Here is a 22,177-nt window from a genome sequence, read left to right on the forward strand (position 1 = left end):
AGAAGGGGCAGAACTCAGCTATGAATGATGTCTCCATGTTTAGAGGAGGAATTCGGTGGGACCAGGACACCATAGTTTGCTGAGAATGTGCTGGCTGGCTGGGGCTGGTATCTCCTAGAGAGCATGATATGGTTTTAATACAAACTGGATTTAACTACTGGGGTGCCTAGGTGGCTCCGTTGGTTAAATGTCCAACTCTCAATTTCATCTCAGGTCATAATTTCAAGGTTGTGAGATTGAGCCCTGCATGGGGATCAGTGGTGGGCATGGAGCCTGCTTAACATTCTCTCTCCCTCTCTCCCTTTGCCCCTCTTCCTGACCTGCTCATGTGTGCGCATGAGGATTCTTTCTCTCTCTCTCTCTCTTTCTCTCTCTTTAGAGAAAACAAAACAAAACAAAAACTGGATTTAACTATTATGACAAACTGTCAATGCCAGGGTGAAGAAGCATTGCCAGAGAAATGCTTCTCTGAAACAGAAAACAAACAGGAAGAGAAAGTCAACCAGAAGCAAGCCAAAAATAAAAAGAAAAAGAAAAAGAAAAAGAAAAAGAAAAAGAAAAGAAAAGAAAAGAAAAGAAAAGGAAAAAAGAATACTCTCTTCCTTCCTCAGCTTTTTCATTTCCTTAGTATCCCTATTGATTCAATTCCTTTTAGTATCCCTATTGACAAAGGCTAAGAGGAAACAGCTGGCAAAGCAGAAAAAATGGTTTGCAGAGCTCTAGTTGCAACCTCTCAAGATGAGTATAGAAAGTTGTGTTTGGATGTGAAAAGCCATAATGTAATAACTAATATATCATGACAATCTAAGTGACTTAATGCACGAAGAAAACAGATATAGTACAACTTGGTATTTTTTTCTGCATGCACTGAAGTAGCAATCACTTTCCTCTCTGTCAATGAAAGAACAAATGCTGGAAATTTTGGCAGCTTATGTTATATCAAGTACATGCCAGATTGTGGAACTCAATCATCTCATCTGTTCAAAGTCTGAAACTGAATCTTGACTTTCCAGACCATAAGGAAATAGTCCAAAGATAAAATTTTGAAAGATAAGAGCTCTACAGAATATCTCAAGCACAATTTAAATCAAGAGAGTTAACAAAATTGAATTTACTGAGAGGTAATTTGTATTTGATCTGTTCTCCATGCTAATTCTGAAGGCTGTGATCTGAATTGTGTAGCGGTTGGTTAGTACTATAAACTGGCCTCATCAAGCCTATTCTGTAATCAATGCCTAACGTATGGAATCATTTTGACAAGCCTGAAAAAATTTTGCAATAACAAATTTTGTCTTTTCTTCTTTCAGGAAGGGCATATATTGTATCTCCATTTTAATTAATAGCATACATAACTCTTGAAAGTTATGTAATTTGCCTAAGGTAGGAAATTAAAATATTAAGTTTTTCTTTCATAGATCATGGAAATCAAATCATTCTATTCATGCTTTTTTTTTTTTTACCAGTATTAGTTTCCTATTTTTTTAATCAGACCAGTTATGTATGTTATCAATTCGTATTTCCATCCAAAAAAAAATACACAAAATGCTTATTTACAGAATAGTATTCTAGAACCATCTTGCAAGTGGCTTCCAACTTATGACTGTTACATTTTCAGAAAAATTTCAGGATATGTTAGACTCAGCCATTATTAATGGTGAAATTATTTAAACTTGCAATTAAATAAATTATATTAAAACTAAAGTAATAAAAAAAAACTAAAGTAATAAATACTCAAAACTCATTACTTTTTACCTGACTGCATTTTATAGTTATCTATGCTCTTGAGGTATTTATGTCTATTATATCTGCTTGGTAGAATTATTACAAAATGATATGCTACTGCATATCTCTTCTCAACTCTGTGTTCAGCAATGTCTAATTGATAGATTGAACTCAGCTATGGTGAGGTAATTTACACCTCAGCAATTGGCAGAAACTATAAATCAGGACTTGATTTATTATCTTACTATCTAAAACAGAGACTGATAAAAAACATTCTGTGGATTAAACCTATCTCAGTGCCTCTTCTGTACATATCTTCTTCACACAGCCCCACCCATTTACTTACATATTGTCTAAGGTTGCTTTGGAAATACAAAGACAGAGGTGAGTTATAATTTTGTGATCTGCAGAGCCCAAAATACTTACTTTCTGTCCCTTTACTGAAAAAGTTTATCAAGTTCTGGTACAGAGTTAAAGCGATGAAGAAAACATTAACAATGTAGATTAAATATAAAAGTGTGTCATATCTCTTGCAGATATATAGGACAAAATAAGTGGTCTATAGCAGAAAAAAATGAGGCTATATTCTTCCACTATTACTTGATTTGACAAAAAATTCTCCCATCATTAATGAATGAATAAATTTCTACATATGTTGAAAGCTGAAAGGAGTTTTAGTTTAATTAAATTTTTATGATGATGAAAAATAGCTAAATAGTAGATCCTAGCAGATCATGTCAGACTTACTAACAATAAGTCTACTGAAAAAAGGGTCAGTTGATAGGACTACAACACAAGTCGTGGTTGAATTGCAACCAATCATAGGTTGGCTACAAGTAATTAGGTATGAGACTAAGTTGGTTAAGATTGAGTATAACGAAAATCATTGAAACCTTTCTGTAAGAATCAATAGCCATATGGAATTTACAATGAAAAATATTGTATACTTTATTCTTATTTGTAAATTGTGTACTGCATATCACTTATTGATAAAACTTATAACAAATTTGTGTAAGTTTATATACATCTATTTTTTTCTTACAGAGGAAACATTTATTAGCCCATCACTGTATGAGAAAAACATTTTAAAATATTTATGTTAAGAATATTTGCTATAAATTATAAAAATAAATGTCACATATATTTAAGTAAATATTGCCTATTAATTAAAAATTTATACACAATCTTTATATGGCATTAATATAGTATTCAAATGTCAGAGTTGAGTGCATCTCCTTGGGCTATCAATCATTTGAGAATGAATCTGTTCAGAAAGGATAGCAAAAGATGATGTTAAGCACCCTTAAATCCATAGAATATTGACCTAAACAGTGACTTGAAATATTTCCATCCTTTGACTTGGGTTATTAAAAATAATATTTTAAGATTTAGTTTAGCATGGAGACATCAACTTTAAATTTTAAAAATGATATAAAGCTGTTATAAGAATAATTTGCCACTCAAGAGTTTGGACCCACTCCAAAATAGGAAGACTTGCAGCCTTCTGGAAACTAAGCAGCACTTAGGAAAAATGAATCATCCAAAATAACAAATCTTTTTTTTTTTTTTCACTCTAAAATTATACAGCAGATATAATCAAATTCCTTTAGTGGCTTCTTCTAATGTTTAGAATAACATCTATAGTCCTTAATATGTCAATCCTATTCCTATTTCTGTGCATTCCACACCCTCTATCCTAGCACTTCTCTAGTGTCACTGGCTTCCTTGCTGTTCCTGGAAAATATCAGACCTACCTAAAGGTGTGGGACCCAGGAAATTTAACAAAATCCCCTACCCCTGGACAAGCAGAGCAGGACTGACTCTATTTTGGGCTGCACCCGCCTTGTGCTGACCTGCTTATTACTTAGGGCACTGCCCCACCCTAGTCAAAGACCAGGACACACCCTAATTGGAAATCCCGCTCAGTGGACCAGCATGACTGTGCAACTTTCTGCGTATCCCATTGGTCACTGGCCCCTATAAAGTTGCTAAGCCTCTTAGTCTCGGGGTCCAAGTACCTGCTCCGCTGTGTCGGGTATACTTGGATCCAGGCTCGAGCTTGTAATAAACCCTCGTGTGTTTGCATGGGTGTCGGCTCCTTGGTGGCTTCTTGGATTCGCGATCTTGGGCACGATAAACTTGCTTTTTTCCTTCCATCTAGAATTATTTTGCCTTAGATTTTCATATCGCTATTCATCATGTTCTTCTACTCGAGTGTTACCTCCGAAGACTTTTAAATTTCTTATTTATTTCTTATTTTTTGTTTATTTTTTTTCGAGATTTTATTTATTTATTCATGAGAATACACAGAGAGGAGAGAGAGAGAGGCAGAGACACAGGCAGAGGGAGAAGCAGGCTCCAAGCAGGGAGCCCCATGTGGGACTCGATGGGGGACTACCAAGATCACAGCCTGGGCCAAAGGTTAACTGCTAAACCACTCGGGCATCCTTCTGAAGACTTTTCAGACCAGGCACCCTCAAAGCTGCTATGTTCCCCTATCTTTCTCTGTCCTATTTGTCTGACGTATTTATCTGTATCATGCATCACAAACAGACATTATGTTATTTATTAACTGTTCTTTTTTTTTTTTATTCCTTTTGCACTAGAATGTAAGCTCTACCAGAGCTGAGATTTTTGTTTTGTTCATAGTATTCTTCATGCTTAAGGAGTGTCTGGAAAGTAATAGCTGCCAAGCAAATTGTTGAAACAGATTGTTGAAAGAGAAAAGAAGGAAGGAAAGTAGGAAGTTAGGAAGTAGGAAGATAGGAAAAATTTTCTTTAATGTGATCTGCAAAATACTTTTTAACCAAAAGATATATACCATTTTGGAGAGAACTCAGACATATCTTGTCCTACCCTTTTTATTCTAATTTTCACATTTTCTTTGTCTCTCATGTTAGGCATTTTGTGACTATTTGTACTGTTGAAGCAATTAAGATTATTTATGGTCTCTGTTTTTGATGAGAAAATTAACTTCCTGTCCAAGTTGAAAGTTAAAACAAAAGTAAAAACAAAAACAAAAATAACCTCTCATTTATCTGCTAATCCCCTGTATATTCAATAAAAATAAATACTCTAAAATAATTTCATATGATACAATTAACTACTATTTTGGCCAACTATATTTTCCTGTTAATTTTTTACGCTTACAGTCATGAAGACTTTTGTAATATTGAATATGAGAGACTATATTGACAATGATTATTACTAAAAGAATATTTCAATGGCTTTAGATATTGAGATTAGCCTACCTAAAAGCAAAAAGTTTATACTCATGATAATCACTAAAGCCCCACTCCAGGGATTCTAATTTCTTAGCAAAATCTGTGTTTCAGTTTATTATCTAGTGTCAGAAGAATGCCTGTATCTGTGACAAATTCCAAATTAAAATAATTACCCTAGGTAGATTTCCATTTTTTTACGTTAGATTAGAAAATGCAAAGATGTGGACATTGATTTATTTATCCCCCAGGTAGGTTTAATGTTACATCTTTGTAACACAACCTAACAAATTTATATTGAGTGCTTAATGTTAGGTGTTTTATTAGACACTGGAGTAGTATAATGGTGAATAATGCACAAAATAATAGCTAAAATTTATTGAGTATTTACTACATGCCAGTTACCCTTCTAAGTACTTTGCTTCTATTAATTGAATTAATCCTCACAAGGGAAAGGAAACTTCTCCTTGCTTATTGCCTCTTCTATATTTTCAGGTATGTATATAAAAATTCAATATTACTCACTATCCAAATTATCCTCCTGATCCTGGATATCAGAAAACACACACGTGCACACACACAACACACATAAACACTTCCTGCTTTCAACATTATATATTATGGTTGTTATGCAGAAATTGACCCTTAATGTTTTCAAGGTCATTAAATCTGATGGTATAGCTAACTAGTATTAAAATTCTGTTATTATTACCTTCATTAGCCAAGCTGTATAAGGAAATCAAGACCCAATGAGAAAAGTTAGAGCAATAGCAACACCGAAATAGCACTTACCAGGCTCCATCCACAGTTCTATATGCTTTATATGCATTAACTCAGTATTTGCTGAATAAACTCATTTGAACCTCAAAGAAACTGTGTAAGGCAATTACTATCATTTTCATCCCCATTTTAGAGATGACGAAACAGGACTGCAGAGGAGCAAAGTAATTTGCCCGAGGTCACACAGCAAGCAAATGGCAGAGCAGATTGTGGAAGACAGTTTGGCTCCAGGATGAATTGCTTAAGGGAATTTATAAAATACAGATAATGAGAATTTATGATGATAAGGCAGAAATATAAGAGACTTGAGTGTTACAGACACGTTGATTTGAAGTTCACTCAGACACTATCGAGCTGTGAACTATCTGGCAAGTCAATTAAGCATGACAAGTCTCAATGTCCTCATATGTAAAAGAGTGATAATTGAGGGTTGTGTGAAAACTATAAATCACATCTGATGATCCACAGTCTGTCATAAATCAGGGTAGTATCTAGAGCTATTTTTATGAACAACTTTCCTTTTGGATACCTGAAGCCTTTACTGTTTCCATATAATTATAAGTTTATTTTATTATTTCTTTTGCCCTTAGTCTGTGTTAAAGACAAGACAGTAGACCCAAAATTGAGTCACCTATATAGCCCCATGTCATGAAACTGAGATTTAACTTAATTCCATTTTGGCTGTCCTGGAAATGGAATATGAAGCCAAACACAATCAGGAATGGCCTGATCAGCCTTAGTAAGGCAATCTGCCTGATAGACCTCTGCTATCCCTCTAAGAAAAGTACCTTTGCACTAATAGATCTATTTGCTTTCTGCCTAGAATAGCTTCCTTGTTCCTACTTCCTTCTGCCTATAAAATCTCTTACTTTATGCAACTCTGTAGAGGACCTTTTTTTTGTTTGCTTGTTTGTTTTTAAGATTTTATTTATTTAAGAGAGTTGGAGAGAAAGAAAGCTAGAGCACAAGTGGGGTAGGCAGGGATAGGCTGGGAGGGCAGAGGGAGGAGAAGCCGACTCCCCAACATGAGGGCTTGATCCCAGAACTCTAGGGTCATGACCTGAGCCAAAGGAAGACCATTAACCACCTGAGCCACTGGAGTTCCTGTATATCTGTAGATTTGTTGCTGCCTGATTCATAAATAACTGAATAAAGCCAGTTAGGATCTTTAAAATTTACTCATTTAAACTTGCTTAACACTGATAAAGACCTTTTGGTTTGAAAAGAGAAAACTTGATAACACTTGAGGTCCTGCAGATATTTATTTATTTTGATTTCAAGTTTTTATTAGTTAACATATATGGTAAAATTGATTTCAGGAGTAGAACTTAGTGATTCGCCACTTGCATATAACACCAATGCTCATCACAAATGCCTCCGTTAATACCCCCTGAATGCCCCTCATCACCCATTTAGCCTATCCCCTGCCCACCTCCCTCCATCATCCCTCAGTTTGTTTTCTATAGTTGAGTCTCTTATGGCTTGCTTCCCTCTCTCTCTCTCTCTCTTTTTCCCCTTCCCATATTTTCATCTGTTTCTTAAATTCCACATATGAGTGAAAAGTGTATTTGTCTTTCTCTGACTTAATTTGCTTAGCATAATATACTCTAGTTCCATTACTTTGTTGTAAATGGCAAGATTTCATTTTTTATGAATGAGTAATATTTCATTGTATGTATATATACAATATATATATATATATATATATATATATACCACTTCTTTATCCATTCATCAGTCAATAAACGTTTGGGCTCCTTCCATTGTTTGGCTATTGTTGATAATGCTGCTGTAAACATCAGGGTGTGGGTGCCCCTTCAAATCAGTATTTTGTTTCCTCTGGGTTAATGCCTTGTGCAATTGCTGGATTGTACTGTAGTTTTATTTTTAACCTTTGGAAGAACCTCCATATTTTTTTTCAGAGTGGCACTACCAGTTTGCACACCCACCAACAGTGTAAGAGGGTTCCCCTTTCTCCACATTCTGACCAATATTTGCTGTTGTCTGTGTTGTTGTGAGGCAGTATCTCATTGTGGTTTGGATTTGTGTTGGATGATGAGTTATGTTGAGCATCTTTTCATGTATCTGTTGGCCATCTGGATGTCCTCTTTGTAAAAAGGTCTGTTCATGTCTTCTGCCCATTTTTTGACTGGATTATTATTTTATGGATGTTGAGTTCAATAAATTCTTCATAGATTTTGGATACTAACACATTCCTGCAGGTATTTAAAGGATTAGTAAATAGTTTCAGAATTATTATTTTTTTAAAGATTGTATTTATTTATTCATAAGAGACACACAGAGAGAGAGAGAAAGAGAGGCAGAGACACAGGCAGAGGGAGAAGCAGGCTCCATATAGGGAGCCCGATGTGGAACTCGTTCCTGGGACTCCAGGATCATGCTCCAGGCTGAAGGCAGGTGCTAAACCTCTGAGCCATTCAGGGATCCCAATTTCAGAATTATTTTTATATTTCTCCTCAGTCTTTTTCTTTCTTTTTCAGAAGTAAGAACCACATAGTGATATCCTTTGAGAATATTCTGGATAGCCTTATTTTTTTCATGTTAGTGATGACTGTCACAGAAATGTTCAGCAGAATCTAATTACTTTACTATTTATAACTTATAACAAATAATTTTTTAGTAATTGATATACCTTTTTGTGGATTTTTCCTTAGAGAAAATTGTATTATATACAAGGATTTTTAAAAATATTTCTTTAGCTATTTTTAAAAGAACAAAGCAAATAGGACTTTTATATTTATATTACATTTTATTATAAATGAGGACACAGAGATTGCATATAACCTACCAATATCAAGAAAGAATTCATAAAGAATAACTTTTAATTATAAAGCAATGTTTCTAGTTTTGAGAAAACTTTGTCCTTTTTGCTTTTTAGGTTTTGCTTACTAATGTGAATAATATTGAGATAACTAGACTTAGAACTCATTTAGAAAATATTCAGAGACACCTGGGTGGCTTAGTGGTTGAGCGAATGCCTTTGGCTCAGGTATTGATCCTGGGGTCCTGGGATGGAGACCGGTATCGGGCTCCCTGCAAGGAGCCTGCTTCTCCCTCTGCCTGTGTCTCTGCCTTTCTCTCTGTGTCTCTCATGAATAAATAAATAAAATTTTTTAAAAATAGAAAATATTCAAGCTAGTTAAGAGTCACAGCAGTTACTTCGACTTTTGTACAAATATCTATTCTTGCCAACATGCAATTCCTTCTCACAGAAGTAAAGTACTTCTTCACAGTACTGAGAATTTACTCCAAGCATTTTAAGCAGACAAGAGAGAAGGGTGTGGGGAGAAGAGAGAGAGGAATAGAGAAATATTGGTTAAGTTCAATACTGGTGTTTAAAGGAAGATGCAGCTATGGAGGAACCAAGAGAAAGCATAGGGAGATGATGACTGCTAAGCATCTAATCCTATTTAATTTAACAAGGAAAGTCTAATTTTTCTGTCACCTTTTGAGTGGTAGAAGTTTAGAACATGCTTTGTGTCACATTTGAATTTCACATAATTGCCTTCGCACTGCACATATGAGGTGAATTTCTCAGCTTGATTTTCAGTATGGTGTAGAATGCAGTTTCCACCTCATTGCGTTCAGATTGTTTGCCTCTATTTCACATACCATGGCAGGATGAAACCAGCCAAAATGTAAGAAACATCAACAACATCTATCATAGGATAAAATGTTTTATATTATTAAAAAAAACTTATTCAATGATACTTTTGAAGATGAGTAAGACTGTAAGGATAGGTATATGGACTACTGCAATGGGGTTTGGAAGTAGGACAGATAGACTCAACCTTGAAAACAGCAAGAAAAACTGGGAGTTTATAGCCAAGGAACAGAGTAGAAAGAGTTGGTGGATTGAAAATTACTGGCAGGAAATATCATGGTTAGAAGGGAAGTCTGGCTAAACTGACCTAATAGAATTCTTGCTGAAGGCATGCCAGGGTGTCTGAGGGGTATCATCTGAGGGGTAAGGTTGGGAGTTAGGGATTTGGTCAGATAGTGAAGGTGATTAGATATCAACAGTGGGATATTCTGGCTAAACCATCTTAGCAGAATTCTTGCTAAAATTGAATGTGCCCAATGATAGGTCTTAGGTGAAAAAGAGTTCAGAGAAGCCTGACTAGATTTGGTCAAAGGAAGAATTTTGTCAGCATAAGCATTCCAAAAATTGTAGCTTAGTTTTTCTAGGGAAAACAAAACAAAACAAAATAATTTATTTTAGTGTGAGTAATGAAATGCTATTAAAAACACACCATATAAGTTAAATTTCTTTTAAATGTAAAGTATAACTCAGTCTTGTTTACTCAGTGTTGTAGTTCTGAATTTTCATCATTGCACTGTACTTTGCTGGAAAGTTTTCAAAAAAAATAGGACCAGCTTAGTCTAATGACCTTGTCTGTTGCTAAAGGATTCAGGTTAAATCTTATTGATATTTCATTTAGACATTTTCCTGAAACTTTGAACAATTCAGCCCAGAATAGATAGAATGAGTGCAAATACCTATTCAAACTTTCAAATAATTCAAGTGCTTTTATCTTGTAGGATGCCAGCTAATCAAAAGAAAGCTGGAATAGTATTATTAATCTCTAACAAATTATATTGTGAATAAAAATATTATTAGAGATAAGGAGGGACATTATATACTGATAAAAAGGTCAATTATCCAAGTAGATAACCTGAATTACATTATCAACCACCTAGACCGAATGGACATCTATAGGCCTCTCAATCCATCGTTAACAGAATACACGTTCTTCTCAAGTACAAACAGAATATTCACCATGATACATTATATTCTGGGCCATAAAACAAATGCTAGGAAATTTAGAAGAATAGATATAACAGGTATGTTCTTGGACTACTGTGGAAATAAACTAGAAATCAGTAACAAAATATTTGGAAAGTTTCCAAGATTCTGGAAATTAAACAACATATTTCTAAACAATCTGAGTCAAAGTGGAATATAAGGGAAATTTGAAAAAAATGAACTAAATAAAAATGAAAATGCAGCATGCCTGTCAAACTTCGTAAGGCATTGCTAAAGCAGTTCTTTGGGAGAAAACTGTAGCATTTAATGCATACATTAGAAAAAAAAATCTGAAATCAGTAACCTCAGTTTCCACACAACAAAACTAGAAAGAAGGGATGCTTGAGTGGCTCAGCAGTTGAGCATCTGCCTTTGGCTCAGGGCGTGATCCTGGAGTCCTGGGATCGAGTCCCACATCGGGCTCCCTGCGTGGAGCTGCTTCTCCCTCTGCCTATGTCTCTGCCTCTCTCTCCATGTCTCTCATGAATAAATAAAACCTTTAAAAAATAAATAAAATTAAAAAACTAGAAAAAAGTATTAGCAAACCTATAATTTAACACCTCATTCCCAATAATCCCAATGATAGAATAACTTTATTTGCTATTTTGGTAAACCTCAATTCTAAACCTATGCCAGAAGAGCCCCCACTCCAAAATATACCTATTACTTATTTCTGCCTGAAAACAAGAAGTTCTGATACACTGTATTTGAAAATAATCGATAGATCTACTAACTGCCATTAATTTTTGAAGGATTGTTAAATAACTTCTTTAATTAATTTTATTACTATATTCCTGTATTTCCAGTGGACATTTCAACTTGTGTCTAAAGAACAAAAATAATGTAATGTTTTTATTTTACTTTATAGATCCTATTTTTTAATATTTCTGTCTTACTCAATAGCTTCCTTATCTCTCAAAGTATTTTTGGGGTGGGAAAAACCAGTAGCAATTTCTGATCTAAATTCAGTTAACACAGTGTTACTTCCAATTACCAGCTTCATAAAACCAGCTTGAAACACAATAACATTTTTTCTGAAGATGGACAACAAAAGCTTCCCAGCATGAAAGGTTCAGTGCACTTTGAACATTCATACACATATTAAATGATAATGAAAGTCTCAACTGACTTCAGAATTTTATCATAGAAGCAAGGAGGATGTTTCAATACGAGTATAACATTACAGCATATGATTTATTTTAAATGCTCAAGATACAAGTTGGTTTCTCTACTGCTGGTGGAGGAAACGGAAGTTAGGATTAAAAATATGGAGCTTTCCTCAGATTCATGCCTATATTACTTTTTGCCCTTCCATTTTTCAAGCAGCTTCCTCTCCTCTATATTTAGAGAAGCAGCTGGCGGATACTTTGTGTCAATAGCCCCATGAAGTATCTGTGGGGTTTCTGGGGAAAAAAAAAAAAAGGATAAATTTGTAAGTTTCAAAGTTCATTTACCAGGTGGCAGCTGAACTGTTTAACAAATCCAAATTTTAAGATGGCAAAAATGAATTAAAATTTGGGGGTAGACAGTTTTCTAAGAATTAATGATGACAGTCACATAAGCATTTTGACATATTCATAGGTTTTTATATGTTGTTTGTAGCTGCCATTCTACAGAAGCTCACGTGCTGGGAAATCATAAGCCTGATGGTAGAACATGCACATTTTCTAAGATTAAGGCAAAGCTCTGGATTGTGTCTAATTCATCATTCTACCATCTGTTTAACATGGATTTATCACTAGTTACTGGCTTGGAGTAAGTAATCTTTAAAATTTCTATTCAGTCTGAACAGTGATCTGTAGAGTGTCATCCATAGAGCCTCTGTAGGACTCCTATAACTCAGCCAACAACGTACTTAACACAAATTCAAAGCAAAAACAAAAATAAAAAGATTTATATCCAACTGTGGCCAAATTGTAGCTCATTGCTTTAACTTGTCCTTTTACAAATCCAAGTATTGGAAAAACAGCTGCATGGGCAATGCTACACTTTCCTTAATAACACATGCTCAGTTAAAAACAACCAGAAAGAAGGTTTCTTATCTTAAAGGGATGCTTGTCCACGGCACTGAGGTTAATTTACTTAAATTGCAAATCATGCTTATCGCACTGGATCCCTAGTAGTCTGATAATGAGATCTAAGTTATTGTTAGTATTCCCAGACAGTATCACCCCTAATAGTCCAAACAGTTATGAAGTTCCAAGATGCTATAATTAAATTATTTTATATTTTTCTTTGTTTTGAGGTACGCACACACAAAGCAACAGGCTTTCACTTGTCAAAAACCCATATGTAAATCTCCCTCTATTTATATTTAGGGCTATAACTTTCCAGTACATATTATATTTAGGTGTCCATATTATCTTTGACCATGTTACCCCCATTTCTTTCTAGACTAAGCAATGCTGCAAATCAAAGCAAAAACATTTATAGTAATAGAATTATTAATAGACCTTTCATGAGCAATAAAAACCAAAGATAACTATAAAAATCAAGAAGGGTAGTAAAAGGCATGGAAGAGTTTATTTTTGAAAGGAGACATGATTAGATAAAATTAAATGTAGAAAGGCAAAACTGAAGAAGGGCAAGTTTGGGTCAACTAATATTCGATAAAGGAGGAAAGACTATCCATTGGAAGAAAGACAGTCTCTTCAATAAATGGTGCTGGGAAAATTGGACATCCACATGCAGAAGAATGAAACTAGACCACTCTCTTTCACCATACACAAAGATAAACTCAAAATGGATGAAAGATCTAAATGTGAGACAAGATTCCATCAAAATCCTAGAGAAGAACACAGGCAACACCCTTTTTGAACTCGGCCATAGTAACTTCTTGCAAGATACATCCACGAAGGCAAAAGAAACAAAAGCAAAAATGAACTATTGGGACTTCATCAAGATAAGAAGCTTTTGCACAGCAAAGGATACAGTCAACAAAACTCAAAGACAACCTACAGAATGGGAGAAGATATTTGCAAATGATCTATCAGATAAAGGGCTAGTTTCCAAGATCTATAAAGAACTTATTAAACTCAACACCAAAGAAACAAACAATCCAATCATGAAATGGGCAAAAGACATGAAGAGAAATCTCACAGAGGAAGACGTAGACATGGCCAACATGCATATGAGAAAATGCTCTGCATCACTTGCCATCAGGGAAATACAAATCAAAACCACAATGAGATACCACCTCACACCAGTGAGAATGGGGAAAATTAACAAGGCAGGAAACCACAAATGTTGGAGAGGATGTGGAGAAAAGGGAACCCTCTTACACTGTTGGTGGGAATGTGAACTGGTGCAGCCACTCTGGAAAACTGTGTGGAGGTTCCTCAAAGAGTTAAAAATAGACCTGCCCTACGACCCAGCAATTGCACTGCTGGGGATTTACCCCAAAGATACAGATGCAATGAAACACCGGGACACCTGCACCCCGATGTTTCTAGCAGCAATGGCCACGATAGCCAAACTGTGGAAGGAGCCTCGGTGTCCATCGAAAGATGAATGGATAAAGAAGATGTGGTTTATGTATACAATGGAATATTACTCAGCCATTAGAAATGACAAATACCCACCATTTGCTTCAACGTGGATGGAACTGGAGGGTATTATGCTGAGTGAAGTAAGTCAATCGGAGAAGGACAAACATTGTATGTTCTCATTCATTTGGGGAATATAAATAATAGTGAAAGGGAATATAAGAGAAGGGAGAAGAAATGTGTGGGAAATATCAGAAAGGGAGACAGAACGTAAAGACTGCTAACTCTGGGAAACGAACTAGGGGTAGTGGAAGGGGAGAAGGGCGGGGGGTGGGAGTGAATGGGTGACGGGCACGGGGGGTTATTCTGTATGTTAGTAAATTGAACACCAATAAAAATAAATTTAAAAAAATAGAAAAAATAAATACCAAAAAAAAAAAAAAAAAAGAAGGGCAAGTTTGAAGTTTAGAAAATAATGTTAAAAATCCAGGTATATTGCTGAAGCAAATTCAAGTGAAATAAAAAGAGAGGATCACTTGGAACTTAAGAAATAAAGACAAACAGAAACAAAATGTCTCCTGCTTCACAGAATATACAATACAATTAGATTCTAGAAAAACTGTGGTAGAATATATGTCATACATATATCTTGCACAATTTAAGAAATGTAGGAGGACTTAACATTCTATTGCCTCAGAAAAGACCTTTCCAATCATTACAAATCCCCTATTCCATTTGATCTACCAGTTTGTCAGTCAAGGCACACAGGTGGGAATTCAGTTTATAGTGTATATGTTAGAAGGGTGTATTTCTATTTCTATATAGGATTATTTTTATTGAATGCAGAGATAGCTTAGTAAATCAGAGAGTTTCTGAGAATGTTGCTGGTTTTTCTCAAAGGACACACTCAACTAAGGAAAGGGCGTTAGTTTTGCAGCAAGTCAATAATACCTGGAACAAGAGATTTGAATGTTTTCAGGGCATGTTCTTCTCTCTTCTCTGATTTTCTTGTGATTCTGATATGTCTACATAGTTAAAAATGCAATGGTCTCCTACTTTCAGTCATTGACATATATATATATATATATATATATATATATATATACAGCTCTGATGTGCAGAGCTCTTTGCACATAAGAGTGTGTGTGTATACACACACACACACACACAAAGAGCTCTGTACATCTGAGCTCTGTCCAATTTCTCCCCCATACCAAGAAAATGTCGTTAGAGGTAGGGTCATTTTACATAAAATATTATTTTTATTTGGTAACCATATATAGAAGAGCGTGCATTGTCTGAGAATTTTAAATGTCAAAGAGACAAACCTTAATGGTGGTAGAATATATTTTATTATCGGATAGGAAAACATAAGGATTGAAATTATCTAATGCAAGTGATGGTATACAAAAATGAATGCTCATCTAAATCCTAAACCATAAAGTTCTAAGTTCTGACAACATTTCAGTGTTGCCAACAGTGTATATTGAAAATGAAAACTATCCGAATACACTTAAAAATCAATAAGAAAATTAAGAATAAGGGCTCCTGGGTGGCTCAATCAGTTAAGCGCGACTCCTGATTTCGGCTCAGGTCATGATCTCATGGGTCCTAGGACTGAGCCCCACTGGGACTCTGAGTTCAGTTCAGAGTTGGCTTGTCCCTCTCCCTCCTCCTCTGCCCCTCCCCCCACTCACACTCTCTCTCTAAAACAAATAGATAAAATCTTTTAAAAATCATATTTATAATTAAATGAAGAATAACTTAAAGACTAAATGGACAAAGATTATGAACAATCTCACTGTAAAAAGAGAGCAAATACCTCAACTCTTTCATGATTGAGGATACACAAATTGAAACAAAGTGATGTATCACTTTTCAGTTGGAATATTTTAAAATTTTGTAATACTCCTTGAAAGTGAGAGTCTAGAGAAACCTAATATAATATTTGGGGGAGTATAATTTGATTCAATCGTCTAGAGGACATTCTTGGAAACCAAAATGTACAGCTAAAATATCTTTTAAAATATTTCTTTTAGATAAAATAGCAAATTGTCATGATATTATAACAAAAGTTACATTGTGTGTGATAGGAAAAAATCTAGAAGCACCAAAATAGTGAATTAGTGAAGTTAATTATGGTAAGACCATACAATGGAATATTATACAATGAAAAGGAGTGTGAAGTAAAGACGTTGGAGGAATAAAGATTAACTCCTTAACCACAAAAATATTTCCATTACTGTGATAACACCCAATACTTTGCTTTCTCCCCCAAAACTACATCACTTCTGAAATAATTTCAAGCTCCAGTTTTCTGATCATCATCTCAGTACTCTCTGGAGCCCCCTGACAAGTAATTAACCTTATTGGGACTTCAGTTGAATTTGCTCCATATCCTTTTAGTATCTAGTGCTTTACTTTTGTTTTCATTCTCTTTCTTATCAAGTTTAGATTTCAGAGCACATAATTCTAAGCATGCCCTTGCAAATATCCTCTCTTTATCTCTCTCCCTTTCTTTCATCTCTCAAGTCTTTCCCATTTTATTCACAAGATGAAACTCTAATCCTGGATAAAATTTTTTATGCATTCTCCATAAATTTGCCTTAGGGGATGATCTTTGTGAAGTAGTTCTCACAACTAGGTTCCAGTGATTTTATTTTAAATTCATTATCTGAACATCAATTCTACATTGGCTTCCTGATATGCTGATTTTCCTATGATCTGATATATCTATGTTATTACTTCTTTGTTTTTTTTCAAATTTCCAGTTACATATATTTCAACAATCTCCCTCATATTTGTTTTTTTTTTAATTTTTTTTATCTCCCTCATATTTGATTAAAGGAGCTATCAGATAGACTTATCCAGATATTCCTAACATCATTTGCAAAAATACCTACTTGTTTCTTTACTCGGTTTCTCTGCAATCCCTCTTGTTACAATGGGACCAGCCCTTTTGAGCTTGATCTCAGCCACTCCTATTTTCCCAGTGACCCCCTCCCTCAGCTCCTCTGTCCCCACGTGTAGCCAATCGCTTCCATACACCAATATTCTTATAAACATGCCATTATACTCTATTAACTCTCATCTTTGAAAACAAAACAGAAAAATTTCATCCCACATATCTCCTGTTACTTATTAATTTGGCTCCCATTCCAGACAATTTTCAAATAAATTTTCTGTACTGGCAGTCTCTACTTTTTTTTACATACATTTATTGCTTAAAACAAACAAACAAACAAAAACATACACTAGTCTCTCTCTCTTTCTTATTTGCCTCTTATCACTAAAATTCTCTATTCCAGGTACCAAACAACTTCCACAGTACTACATATAAATATCTCTTTAGCTTCTTAGAATTGTCTGCAGCTTTTAATATTAGTGGTCACTTCATTCTATTGAAAGTCCTCTTCATTTGGAACCATACACTTCTAGTGTTCATCCTCTCATAATGACATCTATTTTGCCCCCATTATTAGATTTTTCATCTATTCTTAATTCTGTACAGTGAAGCTCTTCAAGGAATATCCTGGAACAACTCCTTTGCTTTGTCCAAAAATCTTTCCTTATGAGATTGCTGCAAATGCCATAGCTTGAAATAGTGTTAAAAACTGGCATTTCTCAAATGCATCGTTAGACAATATCCCTCAATTTAGTTGCACACTTTTTTTTTTCATCTTCACAGTCAGATGAAACTGTGAGGAAAATCACAAAGGTAATGTATCCAAAACAAGGTTCCTGCTTCCCACAGTTGAAAATGGCACCACCAACCCTCCTGATAGTTCATAAAGAGATTCTTTCCATTCCTTTTCCTCTCACGTCTACTTCTTTGTAAAGTTCTGCTCCTTCTGTGTCCAGTATATATCTTGATTCTTATCATTTCTATTCATTTCCACTGGCACTAACTTTAACCCAAGTCACTATCATCTATTATTCTCCAAATTTATCATTTTCTTCAGTTATTTTATGCTTCAAGTTATTTTTCACTTCTCTATAATCTATAGATTATTCACAAAGCAATAGGACCAATCTATTAAAACAAAAACAAATAAAAAAACAAACACAAAAAAAACAAAAAAAAACCCACTATGATTTATCATTGATAAAATCTAAGCTCTTTATCATAGATTACAAAATCTTGCTTGTATAAAGTGGCAACATGCTCTCCAACCCCATGTAATCCCACATCTCTCTTTACCTGTTATGCTCTACCACTGGGAGATTCTTTTTTCTTTGAACATGCCAAGGTGTTTTTGAATTTAGAGCATTTGCATTCTGTTTTCTCTAATGCTATTATTCTTCCTCCAGCTCTTCACAATATTGTCTAATTTTTCTCCTTAAAGTCTCTGTCATTTAATGTTTCCCCTGCAGATAGTATAAGCTTTATTAAAAATGGCCTATAAAATAAGAATATGTATTGGCCCATGTACTGCGAGTCCAGATGGAATACAGACTTTAGGTAATTTAAATCCAGTGGCATTAGCTCTATTTTGCTGTGATTCCCTTAGGGTTACTTCTCAACATGTCTTTGAGTGGCTTTGATCTCAACATGTTTACAAATGGCTACAGCATCTCCAGGCTTCATAGCTACATGCCATAATATCATATATAAGAGAAAATTCTGTTTCTGCTACTTCTAAGTCAAGATGTAGGTATTCTAATAACCTCAGAAAAACAACTTGATTCTCCAAAACTAGAGTTCACAACCTTTCCCAAATCAAGACCTATAGAACAGGAAATACCAAGAACTGCTTTCATTAGTCTTATATTATTTGCCTTGTTCTCAGGTGCTGATAACAACCCTCAGTACATATGAATTGTTGGATACGCAATTCCAAATCAGAGGGGTTTCCAAGTGAGAGAAACAGTAACTGTCAGATCAACTGCAAGGACTCAATTCAAATATTCTATTTCCAACGGTAACATCGATGATCATCCTATCTAAAACAGCTTCCTTCAATGACTTCCAGTATCATCGATTTCTTTCTCTATACTTACCACAACCTGTAACTATATTACATGTTGTATTTTCACTTGCCAATTGCCTGTCTCTCCCACTGCTGTAGAGGGTGCATGAAGAGAAAGACCTTCTGCTGTTACTTTTGTTTATTTCCATAACTGGAAGACAATTCATGGGTACAAGTTTTTTGCTAATTTGTAATTTGCTTTAAACCAGATTTCAAATATTGCAAACCACATATCTGAAAAGAGGTTTATACCTAAAATAATAAGTTACTTATAGAAGTCAATAGCAAAAAGACAAGACAAACAACCTGATTTTAACGGACAAAGGACCTGAATAGATATTTCTCCAAAGAAGTCATACAAATTGCTCACAGGCATGTGAAAGGGTGCTCAATATACTAACCATCAGGGAAATACAAATCAAAACAATAGTGAGGTATCAACTCATACCTGTTGAGATGGCTATTATCAGAAAGATGAGAGAGAGTGTTGGCAAGGAGAGAAATAAAGCTTAGTATGCTGTTGGTAGATCTGTAAACTAGAACAACAGCTATGGAAAATAGTATGGAAGTTTGTCAAAAAATTAAAAATAGAAATACCATAAGGTCCAGTAATCCCACATGTAGATATTTATCCAAAGGAATTAAAAGCAGGATCTTGAAGAAATACCTGCATTTCTCTGTTCGTTGCAGCACTATGAACAATAGCCAAAATATAAAAACAACCTTAGTGTCTATCAGTAGATAAATGGATTAAAAATGTGATATACACATGCAATGGAGTAATCAGTCTTAAAAAAGAATGAACTGCCATTTGTGACCACATGGAGGGACCTGGAGGATGTTATACTAAGTAAAACAAGCCAACCATAGAAGGACAAATATTGCATGATATCATTTATATGAGAAATATAGAATAAGCAAACTCATAGAAGCAGAGTCAAATGATGACATCAAATGATGGGTGGTAGGAAATGATGTGATAGGTGAAGAGTACAAAATTATATTTATGCAAAAGAAATAAGCTCTGGAGATCTATATAGCATAGTGGCTGTGGCTAATAATACTGCTCTGTATACTTAAAGTTTCTAATAAGGTGGTTCTTACATTAAGTATTCTTATCCAACAATATTAATAATAGTTATAATAATAATAATGGCAACAGGAGGAAATTTGGGGAGCTGATGAGTACATCTATGGCTTTGTGGTGACAAGGTTATATGAGTGTATACTTATTCCCAAATTCATCAAGTTTGACATACATTAAATATATATATTTTCTACATTTCAAACATACTTCACTAAAGCTGTTTAAAAACTAAGAAATGAACTCCAATGACTTGCAACAATATAATATCAGTGAAATAATTAAAAGCTAAAGATCTATATGCATCATGATATATTTATCAAATTAGAAGAAGCTACACACACAATTCCACAGTTTTTAGGAAATGAAGCAAGGAATTATGAGCATGGAATTTAAGTCATCATTTACCTCTGGTCTGGAAATAAAGAGGTTGGAATTGGGATGCCACATAATCAGATTAATATTATTCTCTAGCTCTTAGCTTTTTGTTTTAATGAATACGATTAAAGCCTTGGGAGTTTGTGACACTACTGAAAATCCATATAATCCATAGAATATACTTTACTTTAAAAATGTCAGGCAAAAAAAAGATCAGACAAGTATTTTCAGAACAATTCCCAATTCCTAAAGGTTATGGCCTTTTACGATATATATTTTTAAAAATAAGTACTCTCTTAAATATAAAACAGTAAATAAATTGCATTTATTGAAGATAATAATTAATGTGTAATGTCTGAGTTATTCAAATGTTTACACAACTTAAATTTTCTAAAGAAATAACTAAAATATATTTTTGAGAAAAATATTTCTTTTCTCCAGGAAATAAAAATACTATATTCTGTATATAAAAATAATATTAAGTGGAAGGAAATTATTCCCATGAAATAATACTATATGATTTTTTATATTTATTATTGCAAAAAAAAATAACACTAAAGACTGAACTTATTACTCTATGTATCCAAATAACTCTTGCTCTATCTACACATATAACTCTGAATAAGGTCTTTGGGGATTCTTTTACCCACTAAATAAACAAATGAAACATCTGTACAATTGTTTGAAAAACTAAAACCTTTTTTCTAAAGAAAATACTTTTTTTTTAAAGAAAATACTTTTATTCCACCTCAAAAACAATCCCTGGAAGAGTCCATTAGAAAGGTGAATTTTAAAATAGAGTAGAAACCTTTAAAAGCTGTAATTAAATTTAGTGATAAGGTGATTTGCTGACAGTTGGAATCTAAGGAGATTTCCAGATGTTTAATAGGCAATTTTAATTTGCTGCATTGCCTGTAAACTCCAATTCTCTGAACTCTCAGTAAGTCTGACACTCATAATTGTGGTGACTTGGGGCATAAAGGCATAAGGCAGTAAGAGGACTAGTGGAAGGTTCTGTATTCAGCCCTCTATTTCTGATGTTTATGCATATGTAACATCCTTTCATCCATAGGGAAAGTGGATCCTGAAGGTTTTGGTTGATGACCATCATCAAGGTGAACAGTTATCTCCCACTGAGCTAAAGCACTATAATGAGGATGCAGCTTGAGAATAATTCAGGACATTACAAAGGCTGGTCTCTTTTCCTCAAATACATTGAGGAACGTGAGTATAGAAAAGAGGGAGCAGACATCTGGATTACAGTGATGTAACCACTTCTTCACAGATGGAGGATGATATAATTATTCCAGGAATTTCTATATGTATTGATCAGTCATTAAAATAAAAATCTACCCACCATTTGCTTCAATGTGGATGGAACTGGAGGGTATTATGCTGAGTGAAATAAATCAATTGGAGAAGGACAAACATTATATGGTCTCATTCATTTGGGGAATATAAATAATAGTGAAAGGGAATAGAAGGGAAGGGAGAAGAAATGGGTAGGAAATATCAGAAAGAGAGACAGAACATGAAGACTCTTAACTCTGGGAAACGAACTAGGGGTGGTGGAAGGGGAGGAGGGTGGGGGTGGGGGTGAATGGGTGATGGGCACTGAGGGGGGCACTATACGGGATGAGCACTGGGTGTTATTCTGTATGTTGGCAAATTGAACACCAATAAAAAATAAATTAATTATTAAAAATTTT

At 34.5% G+C, this 22,177-nt stretch overlaps 1 long non-coding RNA gene across 10 annotated transcripts in view; it reads left to right on the forward strand.

Annotated features, from left to right (window-relative positions):
- LOC140603731 (uncharacterized) overlaps positions 1-21,896 on the forward strand; it is a 128,274-nt gene extending 106,378 nt beyond the window's left edge. For 4 of the 10 annotated variants that reach the window (XR_012006714.1, XR_012006716.1, XR_012006710.1 and 1 more), the window contains 4 exons: positions 1,308-1,380; positions 12,154-12,306; positions 18,827-19,175; positions 21,541-21,896. This is a non-coding gene — a long non-coding RNA (uncharacterized lncRNA). The remainder of the gene's footprint in view (positions 1-1,307; positions 1,381-12,153; positions 12,307-18,826; positions 19,176-21,540) is intronic. The other 6 variants (XR_012006712.1, XR_012006713.1, XR_012006711.1 and 3 more) reach the window with 5 other exon arrangements.
- The last annotated feature ends 281 nt before the right edge of the window (positions 21,897-22,177 follow it).

The sequence above is a fragment of the Canis lupus genome, chromosome 14, assembly GCF_048164855.1.
Source record: "Canis lupus baileyi chromosome 14, mCanLup2.hap1, whole genome shotgun sequence".
NCBI lineage: Eukaryota > Metazoa > Chordata > Mammalia > Carnivora > Canidae > Canis > Canis lupus.